The sequence below is a fragment of the Gossypium arboreum genome, chromosome 11 (genome assembly GCF_025698485.1).
Source record: "Gossypium arboreum isolate Shixiya-1 chromosome 11, ASM2569848v2, whole genome shotgun sequence".
In the NCBI taxonomy this organism is placed as follows: Eukaryota; Viridiplantae; Streptophyta; class Magnoliopsida; order Malvales; family Malvaceae; genus Gossypium; species Gossypium arboreum.
In genome coordinates this window covers 102,326,041-102,353,287 of record NC_069080.1, presented here as the reverse complement: position 1 = coordinate 102,353,287, position 27,247 = coordinate 102,326,041, and positions in this window count along the sequence as shown.

The window sequence follows — 27,247 nt, the reverse complement described above, 5'->3', positions numbered from 1 at the left end:
ATAGTCGATGCACATTCTCATGGTTCCGTCTTTCTTTTTCACAAACAATACTGGTGCACCCCACGGTGAGAAACTCAGTCGAGCGAAACCTCTATCCGTCAACTTTTACAACTGAGTTTTCAATTCTTTCAATTTCATTGGCGCCATACGGTACGGAGCTATCAAAATTGGTGTAGTCCCAGGTACAAGTTCGATGCCGAATTTTACCTATTGAACGGGTGGTAATCCCGGTAATTCCTCAGGAAAAACATCTGAATACTCACAAACCACTGGCACTGATTCAAGTTTCTTTCCTGACTCTTTTCCATCAAGTACGTACGCTAGATATGCTTCACACCCCTTTTTCACATATTTCTGAGTCAACATCGAGGATATTATTGCTGGCAATCCGTTTAGGTCAGTAGACTCAACTCGGATTATCTCATTATTTGCACATTTCAAATCAATGGTCTTTCTTTTGCAATTTACAACTGCATCATGTACAGTCAACTAATCCATACCGAGAATAATATCAAATTCATTAAACGGTAAAAGCATCAAATCGGCTGGAAAACAGGAACCTCGGATTATTAGGGGGCATTTCTTACACACCTTGTCAACAAGCACATATCGACCCAAGGGATTCGACACTCGAATTACGAACTCAGTATACTCAATAGGTAGAGTCTTACTAGATGCTAATGTTTCACATACGTAAGAATGAGTTGAATCAGGATCAATTAAAGCAAGCACACTAGTACTATAGAGAGTAAATGTACCAGTGATAATGTCAGGGGAGGATGCCTCCTCTCGTGCATGAATGGCATAAGCTCTGGCGGAGGCACGAGTCTCAGATCGAACAGCCGTATCAGTAGTCCCTCTCTGATTGCCACCCCTACCTCCTGTATTTCTTGGTGGTCTACTTCTAGTTGTTGTACCACTCGATCTCTCACCTTGCATCTTATTTTTCTCGTCAGGTTCCGTGCAATCCCGAACGAAATGATCCCGCGAACTGCATTTATAACAGGCTCTGTTAATAGATTTACCCCAACATTCACCTACATTTCGTCTTCCACACTGTGGACATTCGGGTTTTTCTTGCCGATTGTTGCCAACACTAGCAACCGAAGTAGCTCGAGAGTCCGTTGATGGTCTCTCCTTAATAAAAATTCCTGCAGTCGTCTTTAATCTATTAGTATCGTCTCTGAACTTCTTTGCAGCCGAGAAAGAAGTTTTACCCATCAATCTTTTGCGAAAATCTCTAGCTTCAGTTTCAGCTTTCTTTTTCTCTTTTCCAAGCTCTTCAGCCTTGCAAGCTCGTTCAACCAGTGTTACAAATTACTTTAGCTCTAAAATACCCACCAGTAGCTTTAAATTTTCATTCAATCCCTCTTCAAATCTTTTACACATGGCAACTTCATCAGCTACACACTCTTGAGCATATCGACTGAGCCTTACAAACTCACGTTCATAATTGGATACCGTCAAACGGCCTTGTTTAAGCTCCAAAAATTCTTTGCGCTTTTGATCAATGAATTGTTGACTGATATACTTTTTACGAAACTTCGTCTGGAAGAAGTCCCAAGTAACTTGTTCCTTTGGAACAATCGAAATCAAGGTTCTCCACCAATAGTAGGCCGAATCGCGTAAAAAGGATATGGCACACTTTAGACACTCATCGAGTGTGCAAGATAGCTCATCAAAAACACGAATGGTATTATCAAGCCAAAACTCAACCCCTTAAGCATCATCAGTAGCGGTGGCTTGAAATTCCTCGGCCCTGCGCTTTCCAATCAAATCAACAGGAGGTCTACTCAGCCTCATAGGATCAGTAGTTGCTGGTATTATAGGCACCGGAGAAGAATTATTTAAATTCGGGAATAGTTGAGCAGCCGGGTTTGTTTGGGCATATTGTGCAACCCACTCATTCATCATGGTAAAAAAGCCTTGTTTAGCCCTATCATCTTGATTACTCGCAGATGCTTAAGGTTCAACAGGCGCTGTCCCTTGCTGGGAGCAGGCACTACACTCTCAACGTCATCCGCTAAGGCTCTCTCTAGAGTGGATTCCATTTACTAATCAAAACAACAATTTCAATCGTCAGAAGTCATCACACTATCATATCCTAGCATTATAGCATGTATAGCTAGACTCATACGCGCTACGGTAGTCCTAGAATCGACTAAACCGTAGCTCTGATACCAATAAAAATGTAACATCCCTAACCCGTTTCCATCGCTAGAATTGGGTTACAAGGTATTACTGAACCGAATACTTAAACAAAAATTTTCATGCATCTACTTCTATCATCTTCATTTCCTTACGTTCATCTTATAACAACCATATCATACGATTTTATATTATGTTCAGACATAACCAGACGACCCATTATGCTATCTCAAATTAAATACTAAGATCAAATACAATAGCCAAATTATAATTAATCACCTATATAAATGTGTCATAATCGAACTACCCCAAAAACACATAATCAATATTTCTTAGCATTTTCAACACTCAAACATATGTATAGATTTATATATATATATAATTCATTAATAGCATTACACATTATAACCAAGATGAATTATTCCATGATTAAACATAACCAAATTCAAACTTAGTATTTAAGCCATATTCACATGGCTGGAAGTATACATATCAAAGTTCAAACAAAATACATATTAGCCTATACATACCGAAATGTTCATTTAGATCAACTAAGAAGAGGGTACCAAAATGTTGCAAGCTGGTGTGATGACTTCAACAATGATTCCAAGCACGCAAAATGGGTCAAGAAAATCTAAATAGGAGACAAGCAAACACACCAAATGAGTATTCAACTCAGTAAGTCATAAGCAATATAATACAGACCATTAACATGAGATCATAAGAGAAATAATGTAAGATCAACTATTTCAGCCATACCAATCTATGCTACAATTAACTAGATTATCAATCCAACCACAAGCCAAATATTGCTATCCAATCGACTATCAAACAACCAAATGGTTTAAATCTTTTTTCAAAGTATGAAACAATGATGAACTAGATGTATCCATGCATATATGTTTCATGTCTCAACTTCGATATATCAGGTAATATCTCTAGCACTTTATTCTTTCCCTATACTTCTTATATCATCAATCGATTTCGCACACATAGTGCTAAACAAATTCGCACACATAGTGCCATGCTACACCGCACACATAGTGCCTTGAAGATTCACTCACGTATTGACATTCAAATCAGCACACATAGTGCCATTCAATTCCGCACACATAGTGCCCATCAAATCCGTACACTTAGTGCCAATGTTGACCCATTATAATAAGACAATTTACTTAATTCAATTGGCATATACGGCCACAATTATAAATATGTATATCACTCCAAAAGAATACCTAACAAAAGAAATTCTCTCACGATACGCTAGAGTCATTTATGTATAAATTAATCAACCTTAGAAATGCTTATGGACTTACCTTATGTTGGATAAAACGGTTCCAAATCGGCTACTCGATGCTCCTTGCTTTGCCCTTACTTGATTCCCCTCCTTTAAGTTCTTGAGCTTGATCAAATAAATTAACTAGTTTAACCGCCTTGCTAGTTATTTGTATCCAAATTTTAATGATTTTATATCATAAGGAACACATGGTAAAATTTGATCTTTCTACCTTATGCTTTTGAGTTATTCGGCTAATAACCACATAATATCACATTAGTATCAATAATCCAATCAATATTTTAATTATACATACATATATAACACATATATATATTTGTATACACAGCAACCACCCTTGCTAATTACTCACATATATAGTCTAATAATTTTCATTACATTTTACAACCGTAATTGCTCAAGACATTAAAACTTCAACAAATATTCATCTATTACCTCAAGGCTAGATGCATCATCACTTCCCAACATAACATTATCTCAAATATGTTTACATTCAAATATATATATATATATATATATATATATAATAATGAATCAAACTCAACTTATAAGCCAACATCACTCATTTAGTCGATTATATACAATCAATCAAAGATAATATCACAAATGTGTATACCTATATAGCAGAATGTGCAAGATTAAATTCAACATCACCTATATACTTAATTAGATGGTCGAATATACAATATCAAATATAATATCATTTTTAATTCATTTAAAATCTATCAAGCTCATATTCTTCTAATTTCATGAGTTCAACATCTTAATGCCCATTGTAATTACTCAAATAATTTCAAAGACATCAATTAAGTCACTCAAACTATTTTGATTTAAAATCGAAAAACACACATATATCAAGCTATTTTAACCAAATTCTACTTATCACTTGAACTAAAATATGCACTTAAACTTACTATGTTTTCATTATGCCTTTCACTCCCAAAATATAAAAATATCAATCTATTTCCTTCTTCCATGTCTCAGTCATCTACTCATATTACCACATAACATGAATTTTGCACTTTCTTATCCATCATGATTCATTCGGCTTTAACATTGACCCATTTCTCATAAAAATGAAATAACAAATAAAATGAACATTCCATTTTACCCCATATGGCCGAATGCACCAATTGTTACCCAACTAAAAATTCAACAAATTCAAAGTCATAATAACCTCTACTTATTCAATATAACATGAAAACAACCTCTACTCCTATCTCTTGATATACGGCTTAGTGCCCAAACCTCCATAAAAGTTTGATTTTCTTGACATTGCTAAAATGTATTTAACAATTAGCTTAACATATATAAAAAAAAGTTTAAACAACATTTCAAAACTTACCTCCAACTAGCAAAAAGGGTTGCCGAATTGTCTTAGTATAAATTTCCCTATCTCTTCCATTTTGTTTCGATTTTGGGAGATGAAAAAGAAGATAAACACTTTCTCTCCTTTCCATTTCTTCTTTTATTATTTCATTTTATTTAGAATATTTTAATCATTTGCTAACAAAATATTATAATTAATTAGACTAAGTGGAGGGGCATCATTACTTGGCCTGTAATATCCTGATTTTGGGCCTAGTTGGAATAGTGGTTTCTTGACCACAAAATCCGAGATAGAAATAATTATTTTATGATTATTTTGAGGTCTATGATATGATTTCATGATTGTGTGAAAATTTCGTGAAGAAATTTTATGCATAAGGTGCTTAAATTGAAATTAGGGACTAAATCGAATAATTTGTAAAACTTGCATTCTAGAAGTTTCTAGTATGAAATTGTTTTGAAATATTAATTAGGAGGTCTTAAATAGCAATTTTACCAATTTCTAAGTCTATGGACAAAAATTGGACATGGATGGAATTTTTGGAAAGTTTAGTAGTAAAGGCATTTTGGTCATTTAGGGGTAAAATGAATTAAAATACAAAATTAAAAGCCAATTTTGCTCATCTTCAACCCCATGGCCGAATATAGCAAGGAGAAAGCATGGCTAGGGTTTTTCAAGCTTCCAAGCTCAATTGTAAGTCCATTCTAGCCTCGTTTTTAATGATTTTTACGTTTTTGGAGTCCCGGTAGCTCGATTAAGCTTATGCTAGCAATAATTCAACCTAGGGTTCATATTTGGAAAAATACCCATAGGTGAAATTTGTGTATTTTGGTGTTTTATGATAGAATATGAGGTTTTAAATTATGTTAGACAACTTGTGCTACTCGGTTTTAAGTGAAAACGAGCAAAAGGGCTTAATCGGTAAAAATACCTAATAGTCATAAGTACATGTTAGAGTGAGAATTTGATGTTTCCATAGAAGGAAAAATGATCAGCATGTCATAAAACATAAGAAAATAGGCTGAAGTTTAATTTACGAGCTTGGGGCAAAAGTGTAAATATGCAAAAGTTTAGGGCAAAGCGTAATTACGCTTAAAATATGATTTTGGGTCAATTTGTATAATGTGAGTCCTAATTAGACAATATTTTAAATGATAGAGCAAGGAAGACTAAAATTCGGGCTAAAATGGGAAAATACCAAGTTGTGGATGAAATGGTAAAAGTAGCCATTTTAGCATACGAGGTAAGTTCATGTGTAAATGTAGTAACATAATTGTCATTTTAAGCAATTTAATGTTGTTTATATGATATGATGCTGATTATTATCATGAAATATTATGCTTTGTGGTTATTGTTGAATAATATGTAATTATGTGAATTACTTGGTGAGTATGAACTATCACCAAGTATCAATTTCGATATTCCGTGGAAGATGGCAAAGATGTGTGATCGAGGAAAACACCCGTTTGAACCTTAGGAATAGATTAGGATACAAGTGACATGTCACTAGGATATTTGGGCATCCGAACTCGTTGAGTTGAGTCCGAGTTCACTTATGGATGCGAATGTCCGAACTCGTTGAGTTGAGTCCGAGTTCGAGAGATGTAACTAGGCATCCGAGCTCGTTGAGTTGAGTCCGAGTTCACTTATGGATGCGAACGCCTTGAGCTCGTTGAGTTGAGTCCGAGTTCACTTATGGGCGGGTTACATGGTAGCTTGGCTACATATGTGGCACTTATGTGCAAACTTTCCATGTATCCGAATTATATTCTGATGTGTTCAACGGGTAAAATTCTACTCAAATGGAGGAATACTCGAGATGAAAGGGACGTATTGGTAAGTGTTGTGAAATGAATACTTTGAACAGGTATGTACTTAACCCTCGGGTTGAAAACTCGATATAACAACAATATAGTAAGATGATAAATGAAAATGTGATATGAATGTCTCGGTGATGATTATGCAAATGATGTTTTATGTTTGCTTATATAGTTATGTTACTTTCTATTTGCATGTGAACTTACTAAGCATTTATGCTTACTCCCTCCTTTTCATTCATTGTAGTGTTGACAAGCCAGCTCGGAAATTGGAAACGGTCGGAGGCACGCTCACACTATTCGTATACCATCTTGGCATAATGGCTTGTATATTTTGAGTATGGCATGTATAGCATTATAATCATTTTGTGTATATAGTCTTATGATATGGTTATTGAGTGGTATAGAAATGCTTGGTAATGATTAGCCATTGGAATGGCTAATCATGATCATATTTGGTGTTATGTATGCTAAATTACTAGCTAATCCATGGAAAACATGAAATAGGTAAAATTTACCATAAAATAGATTCAGACAGCAGCAGTGACGTGAGTTTGAAAAATCACTAAAAATAGTAGAGATACAATTAGATGGTAAATAAAATATGGAATTGAAGAATTATGAGTCTATTTTCATATGGATGGAACAAAACAGGTATATGAGTTATATTTTAAGAGATGTTTAAATTTTTGTGAAACAGGCCAGAGCAATTTCTGGATCCCCTATTCTGACTTTGGAAATTCACCATAAATTTTTCAAAGATAGTTAGAAGTCATTATTTATATGTACAGATTCCTTATTGAGTCTAGTTTTATTAGAATCAAACAGCTTAGTCATTAAAACTCTGTACAGGGAGATATCTTATTCGTAATACACAGAGGTCAGAGCAGTCGAACCCTGAAACAGGGGAGAATTTAACTAATAAACTGTACTAATTTGCTTGACAAAAAATTTTATAAAAACATTAGTAAATATATATATGAGTCTAGTTTTAGGGAAAATTTACGGAATTGGATTTCAAGTTTTGGAACTCGAGATATGAATTTTTAAGCGACTGTGATGCAGATTGCTAGCTTGGCTAAAAATTTTAAAAATAAATTGTTTGAGCTGTTTAAGTAATGAATTAAGTCTATTAACACCTCGTGTTCGACTCCGGCGACGGTCTCGGGTACGGGGCGTTACATTTGGTGGTATTAGAGCAGGTTTAGTCGGTTCTCGGACTAACCTAGCATGTGTAAAAGTTTAGCTATACATGCCACTCATCTGTGATAGTGTGATGTCTTCCGACGCGTATGAGTACCGTCTTATTTAGATAGGGTACTCTCCAACTGAGCTGCACTGACCATGTTAAATGTTATGTGAAGGTATTTGAGTAAAATTATGATTATGATAAGTCTCGGTTCAGAAAAGTATGAATAAAAGTTTATGATACATATGTGATAAATATTCATATTTGCTTAATGCTCATATGATGTAGTGTATGTGGCTTACTTGATAAGATGAATGGAATAAATAGAAAGTAGTAGAGGTATGAATAAAAGTCATAATATTATGATACGAATGAAAATGTCCTTGTCTTGATTTGGACGTCTAATGTTGATGAATGCTAATGATATATAATTTTTATGAGATAAAGGATTATAATGGAATGAACTTATCTATGTTAAATTGTTGGACTGAATTATATGATTGTAATGATATGTACATGATGATGCACGAAATGAATGTTGTGATTGTGATGCAAATATCTATGTTTGTTTGGCCTTATATGATGTCATGAGCATGAATTAATTTAATTAAATGAATGGATAAGTAAAGCTATCTAGAAAACATAGAATGTATGCATAAGTATATTGTCTAAATGGACAATAGGAAAATTTGTGTAAGCCAACATGAATGTTGCATTGCCTGAATGAATGACATGATTTTGATGATGTTGCTATGATGATGGGAGTTATGTCATATGTGTATGTTTAAGAAAGTCGAGTCAGAGGTCTTACAACCCCTCCCCCTTACCGAAGTGGTACTTATAATGGAATTTCATGAGATTTGTATTGAATAAGTTTCCGGTTGAGAACCCAAAGAGTTTAGTGATAGAATAATTATAAGTATGATCGAGATTGAAAATGAGCTGATAAGTAAAGTCGAGCCGATAAAGTATCGGATTGACGTAAAGATTATTGGAGTTATGCACTATCCCAATTAGAGAAGGAATTCTCTTTGGTAAATCGAATTACTCGGTGCAAGGTCGAGAAAAGTGTAAATCAAAATTTATTCGAATGACCTTCTTTAGTGAATGGTTTAATATGAAATTTGTGATGGTTGAACTAGTTGGGGAAATGATATTTGAAATGTGAACTATCCGAGTGTGACATTATGGTGGACAGATTTAGCGATCTCTTTTGAGATGTTCTATGTGTTTACCCGTTCTCGTAAATATTTCTATGGCTATTGATCTTCGAAGAAATTCTTGTTATATGGGAATGTCTTTTAATCCTGGTGTTGGATGAAAGCATTGGTAGTCTGACTGGTTTATAATTTATATTTCTCTATTTCATCGGGTATTCTATTTCATTTCGTCTGATAAGAATTGATGAGAAAATACATATGATATTATGATTCTGTTTCTTCTACTTGATGCTTCATCTGATATATATGTATGGGAAGATATATTGTTCTTGTTATATTTGATTCCAGTGGGATTAAATGATGTTTTCTTTTGGACTTTCTTTCTTTGAAGAATTATCGGGGTATTATGTATTTTCTCTATGAGTTTGGTTTTCGATTCTCCGGCATAGTATCGTATCTTTGGTTTCTTTATCCTGGATCTCTTTATTCTGGATTTCTTTATTCGGTTTTCTTGTTATCTTTGTTCCATAATTTGTCAATTATGACTCATGTTCGAAGTACGTTCTTCAGCTCATGATAATCATGTCAAATATAACTATACTTCTAATTTGATCTTGGTAATGTCGTGATTTTAGTATTGGGATTTTTTTCTAATTTCTATATAAGGATTTGACATCAGTAAAGGCATAGGTGATAAAAGCGCGAGTTTGATCGGTATGGTGAATTATTTATTTGAAAGATTTCATGTAACAATTATGTCGGATTATTTTTTCAAGTCGATAATATAATTTCATTTTATGCGGATAAAAGAGTAAATAGTCCGAGCGAGAAGTGTATATTTATTAGAAAGAGTTGGATATTAGTTAAAATCACTACGAATGATAAGGTTTTCATCTTGTGAAAGCTGAAAAGTTTATTACATGTTGACAAAGTTTGGATAGATGAGAATATTGGTAACCAAAGCGTCTGAACTAGACTAGTCTACATTGAGTAAAGACTTCCTGACTTTCAGTAATGTACTGTTGTATGAATTGTGATGTGTTTCAAGACAGTGAGGTAATGTGATAGTTTAAAGCATTTGATGTTACATAAAATCGAAGTTGTTAAAGGGGTTAAAGCCGAACATTGGGATCTATCAAAATTATCCTTGTCAGTGTTGATATTGGGATGGAAATGAGAAGGATTATTCTTGAGGCCATATCAGAATTATTTCTATGGCGGAAAGAGGAAAAATGTGATGTATCCTATTGTTAAATGTTTAGCGAGATCTATAAATCATATCTGTATTGAATGAATTCCTACTCATCAGATTCATGGAATTTTAGGCCTCTTTGATTGTTGGATTTCTTAGAATTCCGGTCTCCATTAATCAAGTTAAGATCCGGGTTTTATGTCATGATATCATGGGAAACTGAGAAGGGTTGGAAATTTAAGAACAGTTGAGAGTTGAGACTATAAGCTTTTAGATCATATGAGAAATTAAAGAGATGTATTGGAGGTACAGCCTAAGTGAAAGTTCTTCGACACCAAATATGAGATTAAAAGTGAAGACCACTTTTCTGGTAAGATTTTCGAGGACAAAAATCCCTGAAGGGGGGAGAGTTGTAATATCCTGATTTTGGGCCTAGTTGGAATAGTGGTTTCGTGACCACAAAATCCGAGATAGAAATAATTATTTTATGATTATTTTGAGGTCTATTATATGATTTCATGATTGTGTGAAAATTTCGTGAAGTAATTTTCTGCATAAGGTGCTTAAATTGAAATTAGGGACTAAATCAAATAATTTGTAAAACTTGCATTCTAGAAGTTTCTAGTACGAAATTGTTTTGAAATATTAATTAGGAGGTCTTAAATAGCAATTTTACCAATTTCGAGTCTATGGACAAAAATTGGACATGGATGGAATTTTGGAAAGTTTAGTAGTAAGGGCATTTTGGTCATTTAGGGTAAAATGAATTAAAATACAAAATTAAAGCCAATTTTGCTCATCTTCAACCCCATGGCCGAATATAGCAAGGAGAAACCATGGCTAGGGTTTTCAAGCTTCCAAGCTCGATTGTAAGTCCATTCTAGCCTCGTTTTAATGATTTTTACGTTTTTGGAGTCCCGTAGCTCGATTAAGCTTATGCTAGCAATAATTCAACCTAGGGTTCATATTTGGAAAAATACCCATAGGTGAAATTTGTGTATTTTGGTGTTTTATGATAGAATATGAGGTTTTAAATTATGTTAGACAACTTGTGCAACTCGGTTTTAAGTGAAAACGAGCAAAAGGGCTTAATCGGTAAAAATACCTAATAGTCATAAGTACATGTTAGAGTGAGAATTTGATGTTTCCATAGAAGGGAAAAATGATCAGCATGTCATAAAACATAAGAAAATAGGCTGAAGTTTAATTTACGAGCTTCGGGGCAAAAGTGTAAATATGCAAAAGTTTAGGGGCAAAACTGTAATTCTGCCAAAATATGATTTTGGGTCAATTTGTATAATGTGAGTCCTAATTAGACTATATTTTAAATGATAGAGCAAGGAAGACTAAAATTCGGGCTAAAATGGGGAAAATACCAAGTTGTGGATGAAATGGTAAAAGTAGCCATTTTCGCATACGAGGTAAGTTCATGTGTAAATGTAGTAACATAATTGTCATTTTAAGCAATTTAATGTTGTTTATATGATATGATGCTGATTATTATCATGAAATATTATGCTTTGTGGTTATTGTTGAATAATATGTAATTATGTGAATTACTTGGTGAGTATGAACTATCACCGAAGTATCAATTTCGATATTCCGTGGAAGATGGCAAAGATGTGTGATCGAGGAAAACACCCGTTTGAACCTTAGGAATAGATTAGGATACAAGTGACATGTCACTAGGATATTTGGGCATCCGAACTCGTTGAGTTGAGTCCGAGTTCACTTATGGATGCGAATGTCCGAACTCGTTGAGTTGAGTCCGAGTTCGAGAGATGTAACTAGGCATCCGAGCTCGTTGAGTTGAGTCCGAGTTCACTTATGGATGCGAATGCCCGAGCTCATTGAGTTGAGTCCGAGTTCACTTATGGGCGGGTTACATGGTAGCTTGGCTACATATGTGGCACTTATGTGCAAACTTTCCATGTATCCGAATTATATTCCGATGTGTTCAACGGGTAAAATTCTACTCAAATGGAGGAATACTCGAGATGAAAGGGACGTATTGGTAAGTGTTGTGAAATGAATACTTTGAACAGGTATGTACTTAACCCTCGGGTTGAAAACTCGATATAACAAAAATATAGTAAAATGATAAATGAAAATGTGATATGAATGTCTTGGTGATGATTATGCAAATGATGTTTTATGTTTGCTTATATAGTTATGTTACTTGCTATTTGCATGTGAACTTACTAAGCATTTATGCTTACTCCCTCCTTTTCATTCCTTGTAGTGTTGACAAGCCAGCTCGGAAATCGGAAACGGTCGGAGGCATGCTCACACTATCCGTATACCATCTTGGCATAATGGCTTGTATATTTTGAGTATGGCATGTATAGCATTATAATCATTTTGTGTATATAGTCTTATGATATGGTTATTGAGTGGTATGGAAATGCTTGGTAATGATTAGCCATTGGAATGGCTAATCATGATCATATTTGGTGTTATGTATGCTAAATTACTAGCTAATCCATGGAAAACATGAAATAGGTAAAATTTACCATAAAATAGATTCAGACAGTAGCAGTGACGTGAGTTTGAAAAATCACTAAAAATAGTAGAGATACAATTAGATTTTAAATAAAATATGGAATTGAAGAATTATGAGTCTATTTTCATATGGATGGAACAAAACAGGTATATGAGTTATATTTTATGAGATGTTTAAATTTTTGTAAAACAGGGCCAGAGCGATTTCTGGATCCCCTATTCTGACTTTGGAAATTCACCATAAATTGTTAAAAGATATTTAGAAGTCATTATTTATATGTACAGATTCCTTATTGAGTCTAGTTTTATTAGAAACAAATGGCTTAGTCATTGAAACTCTGTACAGGGAGATATCTTATTCGTAATACACAGAGGTCAGAGCAGTAGAACCCTGAAACAGGGGAGAATTTAACTAATAAAATATACTAATTTGCTTGACCAAAAATTTTATTAAAAAATTAGTAAATATATATATGAGTCTAGTTTTAGGGAAAATTTACGGAATTGGATTTTGAATTTTGGAACTCGAGATATGAATTTTTAAGCGACTGTGACGCAGATTGCTAGCTTGACTGAAAATTTTAAAAATAAATTGTTTGAGCTGTTTAAGTAATGAATTAAGTCTATTAACACCTCGTGTTCGACTCCGGCGACGGTCTCGGGTATGGGGCGTTACATGGCCAGCCACTTATTGTAATTTGGGCATATTGACATGCAAATCCAAGCTTTCACATTTTGTAATTTTTTGATCCTTACAAATTTACCTATCATATTTTTCTAAGTCTCTCAACTAAATCCTTTCAAGCAAAATTCACATTCCTGAGATAAAATTAAAACATCAAATTTTCATACAAGCACTAACACACATAAAAGATATGCAAATAAAATTTTAAATAAATTTTATGACTTGGTTTTGTGGTCCCGAAACCACATTCTGACTAGGGTCAAATTAGGGTTGTCATATGAGGCCCTTAACGACCCAAGTCCATAAGAGCGCTCGTAGTGGCCTCTACAGCCTATCGCCCATGTTTTGTGGACTCAGTTCACCACACGTGCGATCGCACGCTCGTATGGCATCATACAACATATTTTTGGGTTTTCGGCATTTTTCGATCTACAATCATAGCAAAGTAAACATCTCACACATTTTCGACTTTTCAGCCGATTATCAAAAAGGAATTTGATTACACTCTTGATTACGAAATTGGCCTATCGACCCACGAGATTCGCCAATCTGTTCCAAGAATAAGTTTTGGTTATTAGTCTAAAATTGAATTAAAGCAAACCCTAATCGAAAAGCTTTTTATAGCACTACTTACCCCTTGTTTTGACTGATCAAAGAGCCATTGCAAGTAATCGTTTCCAATCCTTAGCGACTACCTGCAACCCATACACTCTTTGTAAATACACAATCCATTGTACCAAGCGTATAGCCACTTACCAAAAGCGAAGACTAAGAGTGAGGAACAACAGCATTTGGCCAACACCACCAAAGCACACCTTTTCTATCCCTTTACTCATCGAGAGTTTCAGAAACCCAAAAAACCCACACATATAAGAGAAGAGAACAGGAATCGACATTAGACCCTGCATAAACAAGAAGCACTCGATTAAAATAAAAAGAACAAGAAGGAACAAATTTGAACGAGAGAAGAAAGTATGAACACCTACCATTGTTAGGATTCCTCGCAGAACCAAAATAATAGTACTCGCAGTAGAACACAGAGATAATCGCCCAAGAATAGAAAGAAATGAAGAAGAGGAAACACAAAAAGGTCGTGAGCAGCTAAAAGAAAAGGAGAAGAGAAAAAAAATGAAGAGCAAGGGATTTATAGAGGCTTGGCCGAAAGAAAAGAAAGGAATAGGCAACAGATATTCGACCTAGTCTTGGAAAATGGAGAAGAGTTAGGAGTAGAAGAATGATCCGGCAAAGAGAAGAAAGTTGAGTATGGCGATTTTGGTACTAAGAACTTACATTAAACAAATCCCGAAAGAGCGGGAAAAGGTTACTTGTTAAACCAACACTAAGGAGTAAAGAAGCCAGAAATGCCAAGAGGAAAAAAATCCCAAAAAGATCGAGGGGAAATTCAGCACCTATTCCCCCACTCATTGCCAAAAATGCATACCCAAAGACCCCCTTAGCCGAATTGCACCTACAAGTCTCCCAACCAGCTACAACTCCCCAACTTTCCAATCCCTTGAAAATCTCCATAAATCTCTCCCCTTATCCCTCCTTGATATCATCCATAACAAACACCAAGACCAGTTCAAACTCTCACATAACAAAGTTTGAAACCACTTCAAACTCTTGCCATCCCATGATGCAAAATAAATATCCTTTTTGCTAGTAATGGGCTTCAAAGCCAAGCCCTATCAATTGCTCAACACGTCACTTGCCACCAAGCCACAAGGCTCTTTTGTGTCACATTTTATCCTCAATTAACTATAAGGTCTATGGGCCAAAGTCCAAGTTCCTTTAAAAGAAAAACCAAAATAAATTGCAAGAGCTAAGACTTGAACCAGGCTCCCTTGCAACTTTAATGATGTCACAACCACTAGACCACATGCTTCCTTGTGTCATTTATTTAACACAATAATTTAAAAGGCCTTTATCCAAGCATCTAGGGTTTTATTCACTTAAAATTAAAATTCTGCTAAAGCCTAAGTTTGAACACAAGACTTTTCAGACATCCCCAAACACACCCAATTCACTTAACCACCACACCAAACATACAGTTTGTGTCATTTCCTTGCACAATTAACTACTTATATACAACTTCCTTATGAACCCATACTCAAGGCCCAATACTTCTAGGCCTAAATTCGGGGCATTACAAGTAATGTTTGAAATGTGTATAGATATGAATGCAATTGTTATGGCCGAGTATCTTACAATCATCTCATCTAGATATTTTATGTATTCTTTTATCTTTTTTGCATATACAAATGTTTTATTTTTAGATGTGGTTCTTCTCATGTGGGAATAATTGTTAACCATAATGTTAGGCTAAAGTATTGTTAGTCTGACTGATTAATGATCAGCATTGCTTTATTATTGGGATCCTATTCAACTACGTTTTGAGAGGATTCAATGGGAAAAATCATATGTTTTTATTTTTTGCTTTTACTAGTTGTTTCTCCACTTTATGTGTATGGAATTTATGTTACTTATGTTACAGCTGGTTCCAGTACATCTGAACGATATTCTCCTTTTGTATTTTTCTTGGGTATATCATCAACCTCTTTAATAATCAATATGTTCTTATTATACCGTATAGTCTTTAATAGAAATAGCTTGATGTAGACGAGTAAGTTCGGAAAGGTCATAAATTGCATATTCTAACAGTATACAAAAGGGTTATATTCTCAAAATTTTAGTAGAGCTTTACATCTTGGACTTCTTTATCTTGGCTTTCATAATGTTCTTATGTCTATTTTATCATATATGATTCATCTGTAAAGGTCATACATTGGTTTGAGATTATTACATTTGTTACGGTTATAATTCTTGGTTAGATCATGGGAGTATGTTGATATAGATCTCAACTTTTTAAATGTCATGTTACTGCACTTGTTGTTGCTGGAATTATATTTGATTTTTCTCATTTGCTTCAAGGTGCCTTCTTGATATTTGAGGTACTATTTTAACTATACGATTGTAGTGCCTATCTTATTAGAGCATTATGGTTTGTCTGAGGGAATATTCACGTAGAAAGAAGCAAAGTAGTATTTCTAATTCATTTTGTAACACCCCAAACTCGGCCTACACGTTACGACCAGATCCGACGGGCCACATCGAAGTGATCAAAACATTTTATATTGTTGGTTTAAAAACTTACTTGCTGTGTTAAAAAGATACTTTTGTTATAGGTTAAAGTGAATGGAAGTTGTGCACCAGGTAGGAAACCGGAAAAAGAGGAGGTGAGTCCATCGAACTGCTTAAGTACCAAGCTCCCTTCGGATCCAATCCTAGACATGCACACCGCCATTGCCACACTCTAACATCGTGTATATTTTCAGGTTACCAATGTAATTATGTTCGTTTAAAAAAATATTTAATTTAGGAAAACGTTATCATAGGGGAAGCCTTGCTTGTAATCGTGTTACTTTGAAATCAATTTATGTTTTTGAAAACGCGCCCTAGATCTAACCAATTTTGATAGTTAATATAAGTTATGTTCATCATAATAAAATATAAATTCAAAACCATAAAAATAATTGAGCGGCCTTATTACATTTAAAAACCCAAAACCAAAAACAAAAATAAAAGGACGTCCAATTCATCAGAAAGAAACCAAATTTGCAGACTTGCATGGCCACTCCGAATCCCTCACAACTCCAAGCCCACTATGGTTGGGGATCACCTGCGTGGATGAAAAATAAAGGGGTGAGTTTTGGGAAACTCAGTGTGTAAGTTAACCCAACCATAGCCTATATCAGCTCAAACCACAGAAACATAATAAGTTGGCCTTAGCCCAGAATAGGAATCAGAATAAGCCCATAGGCCCATAACAGATCAAGACAGATATTACATGCTTATGCAAACCTAGCCCATATCCAACCATATACACCCCCGTCCAACCTTACACCATGTGGGGAGACTACTCAACCCACCCAATCGCTACACATCACAGAAATATGCAGCATGGCTGCCAGAACAGATAATTGACAGAGTCACCAGAAATAGATAATCGTGGCAGAGCCACCAGAATAGATATATGTGGCAGAGCCACCAAATTCGATAGTTTGTGGCATAGCCACCAGGACGCTTCCTTCATAATATAACCCATGTCCCCATGCAACAGAGATGCAATCATGGCATACATCGTACAGATTCAGATCATCATGCTTTTCAGTTAAAACAAACCCTAGGGGTGTAATGGTAATTTTACACCTAAGGGTATAATGGTAATTTTTCCATGCATAGGGATATTTTAGTATTTTAACTATTTTAAGGTTTTCATGCATATTTCTACCATTTATGCACCATCAGAACATTTACCGCACATACTTATCGAATTGGTCCCGTTGGCCCATTATCCCAATTTCGGCCCATTAAGCCCAAAATATCAATAATGCACGAAATTGCACGTACTACAGTTTTATCACTTAAGATTACCAAAAATATTAACCCACTTATCTTTCGAGCATTCGCACACTCGCAAGTTCCCAAAATACCGACTTTTCGGCATTTCGGCTTTTGCCGATCTAGTCAATGAGAGGGTGTCAGTTACACACCTGTTTGTGAACGCACGAACTGCCTACAATTATATTACTACCACATTAATCCAACTACTGAAATGAGCTACATATTAATCCCTTACCCTATTCGGCCAATAACACCTTAGGCACTAGCAATCCTACCTTTGCCGAAGTTAGCGACTAGATTTAGATCCAGTTGTTCCCCTTGTCCAAGCCCTTGATCAGTAGCCTCTAGATCACACTATCATCAAGATAAAATAATTATCACAACCCCTTAGGGCTACAAGTCCAAATCAACAGCCTCCCTAACCTTTACGGATTTTTGGCTTTTTCTAAAATACGAAATAAAGATTAGGTTGAAAAGACTTACCACAGATTCCTTCAGTCAACAATACCCTTAATCCCCACTCGATTCTGATGCAGTTCTAAGCTTTCAAATGATAACATAAATCAAGCCTTCAATGATCATAAAATTCGGCTATGTCCCTATGGCTAAGCGTTTTTGGCTTTTTTTGTAACTGTGAAGAAAAAGATGAGGGTTTTTTTGTGTAGTGGCTTCGTTGATAGAGACTTGGGGTTTAGAAGAATAGAGAGTCAGTCAAGAAGGATAAAAAGAAGTAAGAGGAATTGGCTAGGAGAAATCAGCACAGAAGGAAATACGGCTTTCGGGATTTCGGCTTTTCTTATGGCAAATGGCAATGAAGGTTTAGAATCGTTTGAAGAAAGAGATGGAGATGAACAGGAGGATAGAAAGATTCGGCTATAGAGAAAAGAAGAAAAAGAAAAAGTTGATGGAGAGAGGAGAAAAGAAAAGAAGAGGAGAATAGTCAGGAAACGGCACAACTTACCCCTAATGCCGAATTTATACTGGCACATAACCTAGCCGAAATTTGCCCCCCTAAAGCACCACTTGGCCGGCCAACTCTTGCTCCTTAAGAGTCCACCATTTGGCCAACAATGTTCTCCCTAATCAGCTCCTAAATCCTCTCCCTTATCAGCTCCTAAATCCTCTCTTGACAAACTTTCACTTCAGTTCCACTGCTTACCTTTTCTGTACATAAAAATTAATATCACTAATTTGCTTACGTTGCGACTCGAACCTTAGCTCTACTTGGTCATCCACACGCCACCTCTAAAGCCCCCAAGTGGCGTCACATGCCAACTTACCACAGGCTTCCTTGTGTTTTATTTTACCCAATTACTACTTAAAAGCCCAGCTAACCAGAACCTCTTTTTCCTATGGACTAAAATCACTTAAAATTACCGGGTTTTAGCTTAAGCTTGGGCCTTCTAGAGGCCCCCTATCATAATTAAACCTTCATCAAGCAGACAAAACACAGAATTTTAAATTTTACCAATCATTCACAGAATTCCCAAAAATTTGGGGCGTTACACATTTTATGGTTGTGTGTTCAGTATGGTTCAATGATTTTATGTTAATTATTTAAATAGTTTCATTATGTATCCCATTTCTAGCTTCCATGAAAGGGATAGATAACGAAAAAAGTATAGACAGTGGAAGATCAAGCTTAACCTCGCATATTAGTTCTCATTACTCAGGTAATCTTGAATCATGTCAATAAGTCAAAACCGAATATTATATTTCAAATAAGTTAATACCTTTGGTGATTATTTTGATTGCTATTCTAAGGGAATTATGGTAGACCATATGTCTAGATTATTTTGACGACAAAAAGAAAGAATTATTTTGAATTGTTACTATCAGGTTGACAAGACCGACTTATTTGTTTTAGTCAGAACAGACAATTCACTTGAGGGGTTAGTTGAGTTGCATGTATTTGAGCTCATCTTTAGAATCGGGAAAAAATTTCATGAAATCATTGGCAACCAGACGAACATGTAGAATGAGGGATTCATATTCTAGAAGACATGATATAGGAATAAATCAACCAGATTAGTGATAACCGGGAAATATTATTATGGGTTAAAATCATCTCGATTATAGTAGCTATCACGCTTGTATTTAAATGATACTGTTTGAAGTTTTTCATGTACTAGAACGTCTATCAATTGGAAGTTACAGATGCAGATGTGTCGGAAACATCAGTTAGAGTTTGTTATGAAAAAATTACAAAACTTAGCTAAACGCTATGAATTATCTAATGTATCTAGAATATGATGATCTGGGTTTTTTTCAGTTATGCTTCGACAGATGATTACTGGGAATTTCTCGATAGTTGTACTACTAATGGTAAGGTTATAACCAGAAACATCAAAGTTGTTTAGTTAAGTTAGGTATCTACTTCAGTCTCAACCAAAGAAGAATTTGTTGTTTATAGTAACGTTACATTAAGATGATCTTGAATTATGGTGGGTTGATTATCATGAAGAACCGTTAATTCTTTAGAGAATTTTGAGATGTAGGAAAAAACATTCAAATTTGTGCACCGAATAATTTGAGAATATATGGTACATCTTATATGAGGTAGTTCATATTTTATTTGATTTACATTAGACAACGACAAAAGTGCATAACGTTTTGAGACAAGGCTACTGGTATACATGATTAGAATGGGAAATTTCAGAGTTAATTTTGAGATATCTGTTATGTCTATAGTTACGGTATAGTATCAAATTTTGGTATGAAGTATGATTGGGAACAAGTTATGATAGATTTTTTTATTGGACTACTCTTGAAAAGGTGAGAGAAAGACTTGATCTAAATAACCATTATCATGTGAGAAATTTTGAGGATGGAATTTTCATAAGGGGGAAAGTTGTAACAATCTGTTTTTCAGTGGTTTTTGAGCTACAAATTCGACGAGTGAGTTCGTAAATATTATTATTTAATATTTACAAGTCAAATATGGTTTCAAAATAAATGTTGAATTGGTAATTTATGCTATTGAAGAGAACAATTAGGTTTAAGTGGTATGAACTTAAAGTCAAGTGGTTTTAAAAATTGAGGTATTGGGACCTCATTTTTGTAAACTGAGCCATAAGTATTTTATTAAATATTAATGGAGTGTTATTAAGGTCGTATTAAAGTTTCGTTAAGAAATTTTAATGTTTAGATAGTTAATTAATTAAAAGGACTAAATTGTAAAGGATGTAAAACTTGATCACTATTAGATTTGAAGGATTAAATGGCTTAATGAATATAAACAGATGGTTTAATATGGAAAATTAACCATAATTGGTGATAGTGGACGATAATTTGGTTGATTATTAAGTTATTATTTAAATTATTTTATTTTATTAGTTAATGTTTAAAGTATTAAAATAATAAAACAAAAGTAAAAGTAAAGAAAAAGATGAGTATCATCTTACCTTTTTTATTCACCGAAAAGAGAAGAAAGGATCTCCTTTGGAGAAGCTTCAAGTTTCGGCCAAACAAAATTCTATGTATGTAATTCCATTTTGAATCCGTTTTTCGTAATTTTTATGTATTTGAGATCGTTTCAATTAGGTCTAGCTAGCTCATGGCTTCGTTCTTGAAATTGTTAAAGATTTTGAATGTTGACATTATTGAATCTTTGTGATATTAGATGTTAAATGATGAATTTGAGCTATTAGTTGTTATTTATAAGTATTTTGTTAAGTGATTTTTAATGAATTTAATGATTAGAGATTAAATTCTGAAAATAGTAAAATGTAAGGTAAATATTGTGAAATGATGATAAAAATGGGCTAATTATGAACCCTAAGAAAATTGTCCAGCATGAATTTTTAACTAAAAATGGTAAATTTGCAAGTTTCGGGTTTAGGGACTAAATTGCATAAAAGGTAAAATATTGGGATAAATTTGTAAAATGTTTATGGAAGGACTTAATTGTATTATACATATTATTTAAATACTAGAATTGTATTAATTTAATGAAAAAATATTATTTAAATCTAGAAACGAATCAAACGGATATAAACTTGGGAAAAGCTAATGTGTTAGATTAGTCGTCAACCTCTTTTTACTACTGTAATTATCAAGGTAAGTTCGTAGGTATAGAATTGTACATACATATATATATACATAATGTTACGGCTGATTTATAAATGTATATATATATATGATGTTTAATGTGTGAATTGGAAATCAAAATATTATATCTAAATATAAGGTGAGAAAGGATTTATTTGAAAACTATTGAATAATTATGAAATATGATATATGTGATTTTGGAATGATTATGAATTGTTACAGCATGTGTATAGAGATATATGGAAGTGTCTCTGATTCATGAAAGTTATAATTTTGTTTAAATGCTTGTTTGGACATAGTAAACGATTAGGATACAGTTAGAATGCCAATAGGGTTAGAATGTTTGCTTGTACGAGATTTGCACTTCAGTGCCCCTATTTGCAAATTGGTGCCCCTTGTAACATCCTGAATTTGGGGCCTAGAAGAGTTGGGTTTTGAGTCTGGAATTCGAATAGAAGAAAACCTGAATAATTAGGAAGTTTTAAATATTATCGTTTCAGAAAAAAAATTTATTTTATTAAATTACCACTAGAAAATTTTTCTTGTATTTATTATTACGGATATTTTAAATTTTATGAAATTTTAATTAGTATTATGAGATAAAATTATTATTATTAGAAAAATATTCTTGTATGTATGTTTGAAAATTTTATGAAAATTATTATTATTTCTTGTATTATTGATATTTGAAATTTTATTATTAGATATATTTATAAAATTATTATTATTGGAAAGGAAAAAAAAATATTAGTTGTAACGCCTTGATTTTCGGGATATTTTTTGGGTTTTTGTGATTTTTAGTAAATCTTGAAATTTTCATGTTCTAAATATTGGAATTATGTTTAAATGTGTTAGTAGACCTTTAGAAGGCCCAAAACTAAGCTAAACACGGTAAAATATCAAGGTGGGATTTTTAAGTGAATAGGAGATTTGGTTAAGTGGGCTTTTAAGAAGAACTGCGTAAGTTATGACACAAATAAGGCCTTGGTAAAGTGGCAAGGTGACGCCACTAAGTTCCTAAAAAAGTGGCGCCTGGGAAGGAATTGGAGGTCCAGGGTTCAAGTTGTAAGGTAGGCGGCATATTGTTTTTCTTTTAATTTTTAGGCATGAACTAGGCATGTGATCACACAAGTAAATTTGACAAGGGCCTTAGAGAGATGGGCCGATTGCTCTAATTTAATATTAGGGTTAGGTTCTTTTCTTTTCTATCTTGGAGAATTAGGGTTAGCCACCTGAAAGCTTTCTTTCATCTTTTCTGAATTCTCACAAAAGCCGAAAACACAAGTCTATTTCTCATTGTGTCGAATTTTCTTCTTCTCTTTTCCTCCATGTTTTCTCTTCCTTTATGCTTCTCCTTCTAGCCGAAACCTTCTGACCATCTTATTCACCTTCTTTGTCGATCCCATCTTCCATTAAACCTTCATCACCAATCTCCATTAAAAGGCCGAAATCCTGAAAACTCACTACTTGTGCCGATTTCTCCAAAGGCAAATCCTTCAGTATTTTTATTCCTTGTGATCAACATTCATCTTCTCTAAACCCTTAATATCTGTCGGCAACGTTACTCCAAGGTTATAGCCTCAAACCATCATCTTCTTCATCACCTAAAAAGCCGAAATACCATAGATTTAGGGACTTATAGCCGAAACTTCAGATCTTCTAGATTCGAGTTCTACCATCGTTTAGAGGATAAATCTGCATCAGATCTACGTAGAAATCAAAGAGGAACAAGTGGTAAGTGCTCATCACTTCAGATCTAGTCTTATTTTACAACTTCGAAAAAGCCGAAATCCCTAAAATCTAGGGAGGCTGTCGATTTGGGCATATGGCTCTAAGGGTCTTTAACTGATGTTTTCTTTCGGTGACTAGAGTCTTCTTAAGCGTTGAATCTAAGGCGTGGTTCATTGGAGCAATTGGATTTGGAGCTAACTATCGATTTTGGCAAAAAAGGTAAGGTTTCAAAGGTTTTTGGGATATGGTTCGATCATGGATAAGTAAGTTTTGAGGGTTTAGTGATTATGGTTTGTAAATAAGAACTGTGCTAATAAATTGTAGGACATCGAAAGGGATCTCGAAGCGATCGTCATGAATCGGTGTGTGTAGAACACCCTTTCTTAGTTCAATTGGCAAAAGTCGAAATGTCAAATCCGGCATTTCATGGTCATGTGGGTATGCGAATGCTCTCAAGTCATAGAATAATTGTTAGATCTGGCACCGCAAGGTGGTAAGCACGTTCAGCGTGACGTTTTAGCGTATTTGGAAAAAGGGCTCGATGGGCCAAAATTGGGCCCAATGGGCTTCTGGACCAACATGGGTAAGAGATGGGCAAATTAGCTGTTAGGTAGATGGTGGAGTCAAATTGCATAAAACCAATAAAATTACTAAATTAGCTTGTGTAGTAGCATAGATCACGTAATTACCCTAAAGAGCAAAATTACCGATATACCCCTAGGGTTTTAAATTGGTGAATCGCTTGATTGATTACTCTTGTATTTTGCATGATATGCATTTATTAATATCTGTTGCATGGGATTGGGGTATTAATGGAGGAAGTACTGAAAGTGGTTCATCCACGTCTTGGAGGCTTTGCCTCAATCGATGAATTTTGACGTTCTTCGCAAGCTGTGGTGTGAAATTTGGGTGGGTTGAGATATTCCCCACATGGTGTGTAGGGTTGGTGCAGGCGGTGTAGCGGTTGGTGGGTTGAGTAGTCTCCCGGATGGGCTTGCATTCATTATTCTTGTTGGTACTCATGCTACTAAACCGGGCCTATGGGCCCTTTGTTATGTAAAAAGGGGCTAAGGCCTTACATGTGATTACGAAAAGGGCTTGACCTCTGTATCTTGTTATCTGAATAGGGCTTAGGCCCAATGGGCTCGAGCTGAATTGGGCTTTGGATGGGTTTCAGTATACATCGAGTTTTCCCAAACTCACCCCTTCCTCTTCCCTCCTTGCGGTGAGCCCTAGTTGGTGGACTTGGAGTGAATTTGGATTCAGAGTGGCCATGAAGATGGATTGCCAATTTTAAATAAGTTTAGCATTTAATTTGGATTATTTTATTTTGTTATGCTTAAAGTTGTAATAAGGCCGCTCTTTTTAATTATTTTTATTTTGGGGATTATTAAACTGGTTAGCACTAGGGTTCGTTTTATAAAATCTACTTGTTTTTAAAAGATCACGATGACACATAAAGTTTCCATAAAGTAAATGTTTTCCCAAGAAAAATAAATATTTTTAAGCAAACGTTTTGAAACCTTAATCATTTTCTTAAGACGGACATAATCAAACGGTTTTCTCAAAATTATACGAGATGTTAGAGTGTGGCAATGGCGGTGTGCATGTCTAGGATTGGATCCGGGAAGAGCTTGGTACTTAAGCGGTCCGACGGACTCACCTCCTCTTTTTCCTGGTTTCCTACCTGGTGCACAGCTTCCATTCACTTTAACCTACTTTTAAAGGTGTCTTTTACTCAGCTTTTCCAAACTAAATAATACGGAATGTTTTGAACGCATCAATGTGGCGCATCAGATCCGGTCATAACGTCCAGGCCGGGTTTGGGGTGTTACACCCCTGCGTACACTTCGGTGTCCTTGTTCACACTACGGTGCCCCTGCTTTTACATTTTTGCTCCTGTCTACACTTTGATGCCCTTGTTATGCATCTATGATGCCTCTAGTATGGTGTAGTTGCCCGAGTAGCCGAGTCAATTTCCTAGTTCATCGGGATAAATGTGAATGAAATTTATAAAAAAATTTCAATAATAAAGGCTAATGTATAGTTAATACATTAGTAAATGTTAAATGTTCAATGAATTACTTGATCATATATGAGTATCATTATATTGATGATTTTTCAATTAATGTTGATGTTTATACACATATACGTATGAGATTGGATTGAATTATTATAGTACAAGAAGCATACGATCAACCATTTTCAGTACTAATCCTATAAGTGCTTCGTAAATGAATAACATGTATGCTTAATTTATTTATTTAGTTTTCACCTTGTTTAGTGAAAGTAAGTGATTTTGGGATGATATTCTTATAGGAAAGTTTAGAACAAAAGATGAGTTACTGAATGATTATATGTTAAAGGTTTAAGTGTTATGGTAAGAAGAAACATTTAAGTAAAATGGTTATATGAAATGCTTATAAGGAAAAATATATACATGTATATGCAAGGCTACACCAATTATCCATAAAAGGTGTAGTGAATAGAAAACGAAAGTTAGCTTAAAATGTAATAGAAATTATGCTTATGTGTTTATTCTATTTTGTCAATAGTTAAGTTGTCTTTATACAAACTTACTAAGCATTATTACTTACGTTGGTTGTTTTCTTTTCCTGTAGTGTAACGCCTCGAATTTTGGGCCTAAAAGTATTAGGTTTTGGGCAGGGGTACAGTTAGAAAGCTGCTCAGAAATATTTAGTTGTTTAGTTGTGTAGGAAAGTGACACAAAAACATGTCTGCTTCAGTGGTTAAGTGTTCTGGGAAGAGTCTGAGAAGTCGTGAGTTCAAGCCTTGGCATTTACAAAATTTTTCTTTTTAAGGATAAAATCCCTATCTTTGGCCAGTAGGGTTATAAGTTTATTTTGGTAAAAACATGATAGAATGGGCCTGTTGGTTTCGTGGATAATGGCGTGTGGAATGTGCTAGTGGTCTGAGGTTCAAATCCCTGCTTGTGTAAATGGAGATTATTTTTCATGGTGGCCATGGGACGAAGTTGTGTTTGATCGAAACACTAAGAGTTTGAAAAGTTTTTGAATGGGGTTGTTAGCCGAATTTGAAGAGATGGATGGGAGGAAATTAAGGAGAAATTCAAGCAAGTTAGAAATTAGAGAAGAGTCTTGCCGGGTTTGAACTCTGGCACTTAGTGTTTCAGTTGTGTAGGGATGTTTTCTGCTCACTCTTTGTTTTTTGAAGCAGAGTTGTACTAGGAAGTCTTTCGGTATCGGTTGTTTTTGGCTAGTGCTTTCGGGTACTTTCATTTTGGGACTATCCCGGTTGCTGTTCTTCTCCTTCTTCTCTTTGACAACTGTTTTCCCTTGATATCTTTTGTAGTCGAATAACCTCATTTCTTCCTCTCTCAGACCCTTTTGGTTTTTAGCCTTAGTCTTGATCGATTCTCTCCTTCTTCTCCCTGACTCAGTTGTTTACCTCTTTGATCGATTACATCTTTCTTCCTTCTCTTCTTATTTGGATACTTTGGCCAAATTATGTATCTCTCAGTTTTGGTTCAGTTTTTATAAGTATTCTCTGGAAAATCGGTAAGCACTCGACTCCTTCTTGATTTCTCTTAACGTTTACCAAAGCTCCCCTCTTTTGCACTGTTAAAGCTGATTACTTCTTTTGTTATTGTCAAATCTCATTCCCCTTTTCTTGTGTGGTGTTCATTGGTTTCTAGATTCTCGAGGAGTGTAGGAGTTGCAAGCGTTATTGAAGCAGTCAAAACCTTTCCTTCATCACTCGA